The following is a 10343-nucleotide window of genomic DNA, read 5'->3' on the forward strand; positions in this document are numbered from 1 at the left end:
ATAAGGAAATAATTAATAACTTTATTATTGCCCCTAGGGCATATTTCCTTCAGTCTCCCACTTGCACCAGAGTCAATAATCTAGTTCACATCGCCATGTGATTTAATACCAATATTCATATCTGTGTATGATTAACACCCATAGTTCACATCTTCATGTGACCAACACCCAAAGGGTTTACTAGAGTCAATAATCTAGTTCACGTCGCTATGTGATTAACACCCAAAGAGTACTAAGGTATGATCATGTTTTGCTCGTGAGAGAAGTTTAGTCAACGGGTCTGAGCCGTATGTATTTTGCAAATATTCTATGTCTACAATGCTCTGCACGGAGCTACTCTAGCTAATTTCTCCCACTTTCAATATGTATCCAGATTGAGACTTAGAGTCATCTGGATTGGTGTAAAAGCTTGCACCGATGTAACTCTTCCTAGCCTTCCGTTGTTATCGATTTTAGATGGGCTTAAGCCATATTATTGTAATAAGTTTCACTTTCGAGACATTCGATGTAATACGTGTGTGATTGCTACTCTGTTATAAATTCTCGAGTACTGTGCGTGTCAGCATTACCAATCCAGGGATGACACTGATGCACAGAGATCAGACTGTTTGAGTTCTGGTTGCTACAGAAGAACACCTCCAACCGACTTACCGGGTGGCCACAAGCTCACCCAGCGCCCCTGGATTGTGGATCCCACGAGGCCCATCTTGCGTTGATTCTTGCGCCAAAATTCAAATATATTCCACAAAAAATCCACGTAAATTTTTAGGTCATTCTAGCTCCATGAAATTTTCACTTAAAACCCAAAAAACGATAGAAAATAGAAACTGAATTTTGGCACTGGGTTAATAGGTTATTCCAAATAGAAATAATATAAATTGTAGCCAAGAAATACATAAAAGTGGTATGCTAATAGCATGAAACAATCAAAAACTATACATACGTCGGAGACATATGAATGATGGGTTCTGCAAGTCTTAGACATGTGTGTCGTTATGATAATAGACGCTATGTTTGATTTATATTCTAGTTCAATGTTGTGTTCAGGATAATCTTGTACATTATAGTGGTGTGTAGGCAAGTTAGTCATCGGCAATGATACTCCGGGTAGCTTCTCCAATGGCAAGGATGTAGTATAGGTCAATGCCTCCGAGAAGCGTCAGGGAAGGCCAACAAACATTGGTCACTCATACGTCTCCAACGTATCTATAATTTTTTTTGTTCCATGTTATTATAGTACCAATCTTCGATGTTCTATATGCAATTATATGCTATTTATATGATTTTCTGGGACAAACCTATTAACCAGTGCCTAGTACCAGTTGATGTATTTTGCCTATTTTTTGTTTTCCAGGAAATCGGTACCAAAAGGAGTCCAAATGCTACGAAACTTTTCGACAATTTTCTTGGGCAAGAGAGACCCTCAAAGATTTGGGAGGAGACCAGAAGGCAAATTAGGAGACGACAAGGCAACAGGGCACGCCTTGATGCCTTGTGGGCCCCTTGTGGCTTTGTCTGACATAATTCCACCTCTATAAATTCTCTAAAATTGGAAAACCAAAAGAGAGCCACCCAAAATACTTTTTCTCCCGCAGCAAGTTTTTGTTCTTCCGCGATCCCATCTAGAGACCTTTTTAGGTACGCTACCGGAGTGGGAATCGCTCACAGAGGGCTTCTACATCATTCTTGCTACCTTCCGATGATGCGTGAGTAGTTCATCACAGACCTACGGGTCCATAGCTAGTAGCTAGATGGCTTCTTCTCTCTCTTTAATCTTCAATACAATGTTCTCCTCAATGTTCTTGGAGTTTTATCCGATATAATCTTCTTTTGCGGTGTGTTCGTTGGGATTCGATGAACTGTGGGTTTATGATCAGATTATTCATGAATATTACCTGAGTCTTCTTTGAACTTTACTATGCATGATTGTTATAGCTTTGTAGTTCTCTCCGATCTACCGTTTGGTTTGGCCAACTAGATTGATTTATCTTCAGTGGGAGAGGTGCTTTGTGATGGGTTCAATCTTGCGGTGCTCCATATCCCAGTGACAGAAAGGGACAAGACTTGTATTTGTATTATTTCCATTAAGGGTAAAACGACGGGGTTTATTCATATTGATTGGGTTTACTTTGTCTACACCATGTCATCTTGCTTAAGGCATTACTTTGTTTTATACTTAATACCATAGATCATGCTGGATAGCGGTCGATTGGTGGAGTAATATTAGTAGATGCGGGCAAGAGTTGTTCTACTTCTTTCGGACGTGATGCATGTATGCATGATCATTCCCTTGAATATCGTCATAACTATGTGCTTTTCTATCAATTGCCCAACAGTAATTTGTTCATCCACCGTATGCTATGTGCTCGAGAGAGAAGCCTCTAATAAAAACTATATCCCCGAGGTCTATTTTTATCATATATAAAATCATAAAAATACATTGCTGCAATTTTATTTGTTTTATTTTGTTTGCAATTTACTTTATTATCTACCACTACAAGATTTAATACTTGCAAGTTGCAAGTAACCGCCAAGGGGATTGACAACCCTCTTATCTGCGTTGTGCAAGTATTTGCTTTTGTGTGTGCATGTGTTGTTCATGAGGTTCTGTGTGGTTCTCCTAATGGATTGATAACATTGGTTCTTAACTGAGGGAAATACTTATCTTTACTGTACTGCATCATCCTCTCCTCTTCGGGGAAATCCCCACGCAGCTCACAAGTAGCAGTCACTTTCATGAGAACATTGGTGTTGCTTCTGATCCCCCAAGCCTTTCATGAGCATATGTGTGCCATCCTACTGGAAATCATTATGAGGACGACCACCTGCCATGGCTAGAAAGTCAAGCTCCGAGTAGTCAACGAGAGGCTTGCTACTGACCAAGGGTGGGCCGGCTTCACAATAGCTTGCAAACTGAATATCGGGTTCCTCACCTTCAAGGTCCTGACCAAGGATAGTTTCAGGGTCATGTGTTCGACCATTCTAACGCAGAGGTCATGGCCAAGTGCAGCCAGCACAAAAAAGCACTTGCCATGAACCAAGAGTAGCAATCCATGTTCGTTATTGTGTCCGTCCGAAGAGCTACTATGTGTATAATTGTATGCTTATGTGTATGTTTGTGTGCCACTGTTATGACTTCATGTGCATGTTAATGTGGTTATGAGTATGTTTTCTAATATGGTTATGCATATGCTTGCTAATGTAGTTGTACGTGTGCTTGATCATAGTCATGCAAGGGACCAAACACCGTATTTGTCAATGAATGAACTGGGTATGAATTAACTATCTATGGAACTTTGCAATTCATGCGCCTTCATGAATCTAAAGATACAAATAGGGGGGATGCGGCTGCCTAGATGGTCGTCACATCGCTGTCAAAACCCAACACAATATGCGATACTCACAAGACATTAGCCCGTGGTAAAAACATTTTGCATGTACAAATTAATTGCCTCGCTTATCGAATGCATCTATTTTTTGCATCATGACTGCAACGAGGTGTCGCGACGTGAAATTTCATAAACCAAGATCATTCTATGTGCATAATTCATATAACATGTTCCTTGTAGCTTGCTTAACTTTTCGGTTGCAATTTGCCTTTACGCCATGGGCGCAGCGGGTCATCTAGTTTTATAGACAAACACATAGCCTTGTCTTGAGAATGGGGAGTAATTGCCACCTTATTCTTATGATTCCTCGTGGAGTTCCACCTGATACGTGCTCCAGACTTGAGCGAGGTTGTATTTTTTTTTATGATCCACTTGCAAGTTGCATCAAATCAGTGCTCCAAGACTTAAGCGTCATTATTTGGGTTAGTACGCATATTGTGAATTGGCGATTCTCTTGGATCGCAGGATTCCGTTGGCATCCTCTGCGTCCTCTTATAGTGCCTTGTTTATCCCGGCTACTCACAACCGATTATCTCATTCAATATTTGATCCTACAACATGAAGACGGGGTTGCCTTTTGCGCACCTCTCCGAGAAGCGAGTGCCCATGCCGAATGGTCCCCAAAACATAGCTATTCATCATTGATTTCCTTTACAATATAATCATACAACATAATAAAATTCCCATGTTGCAATTTTTTAGATAACCACATTGATATGATTATCACACGTGGAAACAAAATATTGGTTTAAATGTTTATTTGATCGAATGTCTAGGATGTCATGTTTTTTGTATTGGAGGAAGCATAGTTTTACAAACATACTCATGTAAAAAATTTCAAAGTTTTATACCAGGGACTAGTTGGTAATTAAATGACGCACACTTAATAATACAATTAACATAACCATACTAACAAACACATGCAAAATAAGCATAGAAACACCGAGCGCAGTCGCTGACATATCCACTCGGTCTGGGCCGATCATATCTCGTCCATGAGCTCTTGGAAAGTGTCCATGGCGGACGCCGGCAGACCGAGCAGGACGTTGATGCTCTTCCTCTCCTTGCCGTGCGCGAGGAAGAGTATGACCTCCTTCTCCGGCAGCGTGACTGGCCCGGACATGGTCGGCTCGCCCCAGCCGAAGTCGGCGCCGTTGAACGCAAGCCGCGACACACGTGGTGATGAGCAGCGTCGACGCCAGTGACGGCCGTGCGCGCGTCGCCTCAAAATAGTCCACCGCCGACCGCATATACTCGTCCGTCACCATCCGCACGGCCTCCTGCACCTTCCCGGCCGCGAGCGACACCGGCGCCGACAGCAGATCCCCCGTCGTCGCTAGGGCGTTGGTCAGCACGATGCCGTTCCCGAAGTACCCCTTTGGGAGCGGAGGCACGAAGCGGCGCCGCCCGTCGACGGCGAACAGCAGCTTCGTCTGCTGCTCCGGCGCGAGCCCCAGCGCGCGGGTGCGAGCGCGCCAGACGAGGCCGGAAAGCGCCTCGAAGGTGGTGCAGCGCTCGAGATCCCCGTCGGCGAGGGCGAGACCGCGGACACGCTCAAGCCTGTCCGGGTCGAAGCAGAAGGAGCGGTACACCAGCTCCTGGCCGCCGTAGAGCGCCGCCATCTCCGAAACGTCAGCGATCTCCTCGAACTCATGGTGCGGGTTGGAGATCACCGGAGGGTCGCGCGCGCGGAGCACGGAGCGGTCGAGGAACGGTGGCACGGTGAGCTCCGTGGCGCCGCGCGCCATCTCGGCCCAGGAGTTGACGAACTCCATGGCGCCCAGACCGTCGAACATGCAGTGGTTCATGGCCAACCCGAGGCTGAAGCCGCCACATTCGAACCTGGTCACCTGCGAATTAAATTGACCAATGGTAAATAAACTTTAACTATTGTACTGACTCCCGGGGTGATCCTCTTTTCGAAAAAAGTTTTAAGTCAAAGTAGTACTCCAAAGAAAAAAGTAGTACTCCAAAGTATACACAGGTTGTGTGTGTGTCTGTGTGGGGACAAACTACGCAGTTCGAATTCATTATCGACAGTTTAAATTCATTAAATTTGCAGCAGACGTGTTTTTACTAATTTGGTTGTTCGACGTATCAATGTTTACTACTAGTACTAATTTGGTGCAACTAATCTGTGTGAGTTTTGGACCCTAGCTACTTGCACTACATGACTGGATTAGTTAGTGGTTGACATGTGTCTGAATGTATCATGAGGTAGCTCGACAACTAAAACTAAACGGATGGTATGTTTTGGTTGATTTATAGGTAGAAGTGGTTGGGCTAACAATGTAGAACTAAATCCCTATAAAAAACAATGTATCAGTAAATAAATATTTGTCCGAAGAAAACATATTTGGATTTAGCAATGTGGGTAGAACTGAAGAAACCATTGTACTAATTCTACGAGGAAAACATATTTCTGGCTGCCCCATTGAACTCACTTTTCAACCCCCTAAAGCTATTGAACTCAAATTTGTTCAACCCTCGTGGAGTCGATCCGTTCTCCTCACTACTCCGAGTAGTACTAGCCAACCAATCCTAATTTCAATTATTCGAGTCACGCGCGTTGCAGGCAGTCCGTTTCCAGGTTACTTGCCGCTGGCAAGTCCAGAATGCTTCCTGTTCCTTTGAAAAGAAAAGGGCGCAAGGCTCCACGCCGCCATTAAAAGCGCAGCTCAGGGCAACGCAGCCCGGCATCGGCAAAGCCGCCTCGGCAACGGAGGGCGACGGAAACGCAGTTAAAGCATGCCTCTGCGCTCGAGCGCGCAGTTAAAGCATGCCTCTGCGCTCGAGCGCGTGCGAGTGGCGTGGCGTACCTGCGCCGTCATGGGCGGCATCTCGAGGATGTTCTTGGCGCCGGGGACGGAGTACACGAGCTGCCCCAGCGCGGCCGGGTCCGGGGTGGAGAGGTCCCCGATGAGGGCGAGGTCGCAAGCGGCCTCAGCCTCCACGAACGGGACGCCCTCGCCGGTGCACTCCACGATGAGCTTCATCTCCGGGCTGATGCCGAGGCGGCCGGCGAGCGGGTGGTAGTGGACGAGCACGCGAGCCAGCGCGGCCCGGAGCGTGTCCGCGGCACCTTCGTTGCCGCGGCCCGATGGGCACTTGAAGCAGTACACGGTCTGCACGATCACCGCGATGTTCTGGTCCAGGTTGGACAGGTAGTACTGCTCCCCCGTCGGCGTGGCCTCCGCTGGCGACACCAGCGTCGGCTCGCCGCGCTTCACCGACATCAGCTGCACCTTGCTGCCCGCCATGGTGGCCACGCCGTTCTGCTTCGCCTCCGCAACCTGCACGTACGAATAACATGACCCAAGAAGAAAGTGTTAGACACGAAAGTTTACATACATGTGTAATCAGCTTGAGTTGGTATTGCACACTCACCATTTTGATGGTCTCTCTGAGTGTATGGACGGCAGAGAGAGATTTGTGTGGGTTTAAAGAGAGAGAAAATACAGAGGAGGTGTGGGGGTTCTGTGTTTTGAGGAGATGGGTTTGTGGGAACGTGTTTATATAGTGGAGGGTAGCTTGCTTGAGGCGGTCAAGGTTAGGATGGGCTGATGCAAGAACCGTTGGGGTTGGAGGGGTTGCATAACAACCAATGCTGTTCTGCCTAGTGCTTGGATTAATGAATTTGTACAGGAGAATCAGGACAAGGAAACACGGCTTGTTTAGGAGCAATTGTTGGCTATATGGTGTAGACTATCACTCATAAGCACTCTACAAAAGCATGGTTAAATAATATAGCCAGCCGTTGACTATAGTATGTTGTCATGTCATCTATAGGCAATGTGATAGTCAACATGTATAGTAGTTAGCTATCAGTAAAAGACTTAACATATGGTCCACCTTTCACTCTCAAAACTTCTTAGAGCTCATGCTACAGCGGACTGTAAATTCACAGCCCATTTCTCTTCTCTTTCCATCTCTCTTTCAACTCTGCAAAACATAATGTTTATATCTTTATAGCCTGTTTATATCACCTTATTTTACTTGCTCTAATAAGGTTGTCTATAAGATCTTCGGTAGTGGGGATATCATAGGTAGTATCATGCATCATCATGCAATATCCGCTAGGTATATTGATGACATGTCATAGTATTAATCCTCTACAACACTAAGCTCACTAGTTTTAAAGAGCTCACATTCAATTGAGGTCTCCAATTAGAATTTGATCTTAAAGCTCTCTCATTCAATTCTTTTATTCTATACATTATGCTTCCTAAATTTTTTTAAGGCTTCACAATTAATTGAGGAATTCAGAATTGGGTCATCCGATTTTGACCGGGTCAACAATTTCCCAAACTCCCCCGTTCAATTCTTTTAATTCACTATCTTCTCTAATTTTGAAGCTCTTTCTTTCAATTGAGATATTCAATTTTGGATTTGGTTTACGATTTTGATCCGGCCAACGGTTTCCCAATTCAATCAACATCAACCGGCCTATAAAAATATATCAATCAAGCACACCCTCCCACCACTTAGAAAAAAGAAGCGCCACCATGTAACATTGTAGCACAAATATAGTATATGCAAGAATCGACACAAAAATTTCCCCACATAAATATAAGCTGCTTAGCGGATAACACAGAATCACACCAAGAAAGGCCCACCAAATCAACGCATTATAAATAAAAATAAAACACACTCTATCATCTCCCCCAACTGCCAAACTAAATATTCCTTCAGTTCTAAAATATAAGGGGTATTAGTTTTTTAGAAAGTCAAATTTCTTTAACTTTGACCAAGTTCAGAGCAAAAATATCGACATCCACAATATTAAAAAAAAGTATGAAAATTCATTTCATGATGAAACTAAAAATACCTATTCCGTAAAGGAATATAATAGCAATTAGATTACTACTCTTGTGATCTAGATGCTCTTATATTTCTTTACAGAGGAGTAATACACTTTGTATTTTGAAACAAAGTGAATTTTTTAAAGAAACCCAACAACACCAACGGCACAACAAAGAGCACCTAACTCTTCTAGTTATTATTATTTTGCATCAACGCTAGGACTTTATTAATGCATGAAAATTCTTTTACAATCAGCTCAGAAGCTTTCAACCAGAAAGTTTGGGCTCTCAAACTGCCAGCATTGTGTCACCTCTAGCTTGCAAGCAGGCTTTGCACAAAGGTGTGCATAAACATTTGAAGACGTGGGAACATGTTGAATTGAGAATGAAGCAAAGCTCAGGGTATGATTCCCTAGTTATTTTAGAATAGGCGCTGGAACTGAACGAGAATTATGGCATGAAGTCCAGAGGTTGACAACCTCTAAGCAGTCTACCTACATGATCACATGTGATAGACCACGCAGATGTGTAAATATTACACCCTCACGCATATCCCATAGTTTAGCTGTTAGCGGTTCTGTCACTCTAGCGAAGGGCTTGCTCCAAGCACCAATAAAGGCAAGGTGGGTCTGGCAAGGCCTTCCTCCCCCCACCTCCATTTGTAGTTATAAGGTCAAGAGCAACGAATGTGTTGATTTTCACGTATCACGGGCCGGTGGTCTCTCCATAGATGGTCGACCGTGTCGATGGGCTGTGGCCATGGAATTTCCATCAACTAGAGCATTTAATGTGCCCACTTCATAGCAATTATACATCTCTTTATCATGTGTCCAGCGGTTCTAGGAAGACCAAATGTGAGACATAATAGTGATGATCTGGCTCCATTCTTGCTTGATAAACATGATATCCATAAGAATATCTTTGGACCATGTCTAAGAATGCAATCATCGAAGCTTGAAATTAAAGCAAGACCTTCTTGCATCCTAGAATTTCTGCGCATGAGAACAATGGATCAGCGCATGCATCAAATCCTCATCCATCGCTTCGTAGATGTCACATCTAGCATAACTTTGATGTATCTATATTTCAGCGTCATTGACTATGGAAGAATGCCTGGGAGAACTCTCCACCAAAAAACTAGGATTCTTTTGGAATTAGTTTTATTTCCAAAGGGCTGCCCACAAATGTTGTTATGTCAATGAATATTTAGGAAACAAGCACAAGAAGCGCATGGCTTTACATAAGTAAAGCCAACAATGGCCAGAGTAGCACAAAGTTATAGTCTTACAAAATCAAAAAAACACTGGATACAACTCGTGGCTCGAAAAGAGCATTCGAATAGCAATGAAACAACTACAACAAGCTCAAGATTTCCTGTGAACATCATGAAGGAGTTTGATCTTGTTAAGGATGTCTGCCTTCGCAGTCCTTCCTCTTCCTTAGAGGCCTCTAGTGTTGAAAAAATAGAGACCATTTTAAGATATAATTAGCAGGGGTGAGTAGGGATGGTCCCCTCAATGACAAGTTTGTCACGGTCTCACCGATATAAGATGTATGTAGATATGCATGTTTGTATGAGTTCGATGAGGAGACAGTCTCACCGATATAAAGATGCAGTTCATCTTTGGCATACCGTGAGATGATTAATCCCCATTGTTATTTTTTTATTGTTTAAACATTAAATGTAATATTGGTTGTATGTATGCAAGTTTCGTCTAACCTGTGTGAAAACCATATTGTTTTCTAAAAATTGCATTAATATATAGTTCTTGCATATTATAGAATGGTGCAATTTCTACACAATCTGCCTATAAAATTTGTCTTTTTATTTTATTATATTTCTTGACCAAAGCCAGTAGGAAAACCCCCTATTGTGAGTTTTTTCATTTAGAATAAGTGACGTAGTTGTACAAAGATCATCGAATTAGTTACATGGGTTAGGAGGGAGGCTATAATATAGAATTATTACACACTATCAATTCAGGATAGCATTTCCTCCTTGATACTAGGCTTAGCCCTAATCATGGTTAGGTGGAAGATGCTCCGAAATCATGCTTGCAAGCATCAATGGAATATTGTTTATTTTCTAAAATCATGCCATTTCTTTGGTTCCAAATGCTCCAGCATCCAAATATGATTTCCATAAAGAATT

General features: G+C 43.3%; 1 pseudogene; it reads right to left on the bottom strand.

The window, feature by feature from the left end:
* Positions 1 to 4254: 4254 nt before the first annotated feature.
* On the bottom strand, positions 4255 to 6864 carry LOC119363168 (annotated as a pseudogene).
* Positions 6865 to 10343: the final 3479 nt, after the last annotated feature.

Source organism: Triticum dicoccoides, chromosome 2B (assembly GCF_002162155.2).
Source record: "Triticum dicoccoides isolate Atlit2015 ecotype Zavitan chromosome 2B, WEW_v2.0, whole genome shotgun sequence".
NCBI lineage: Eukaryota > Viridiplantae > Streptophyta > Magnoliopsida > Poales > Poaceae > Triticum > Triticum dicoccoides.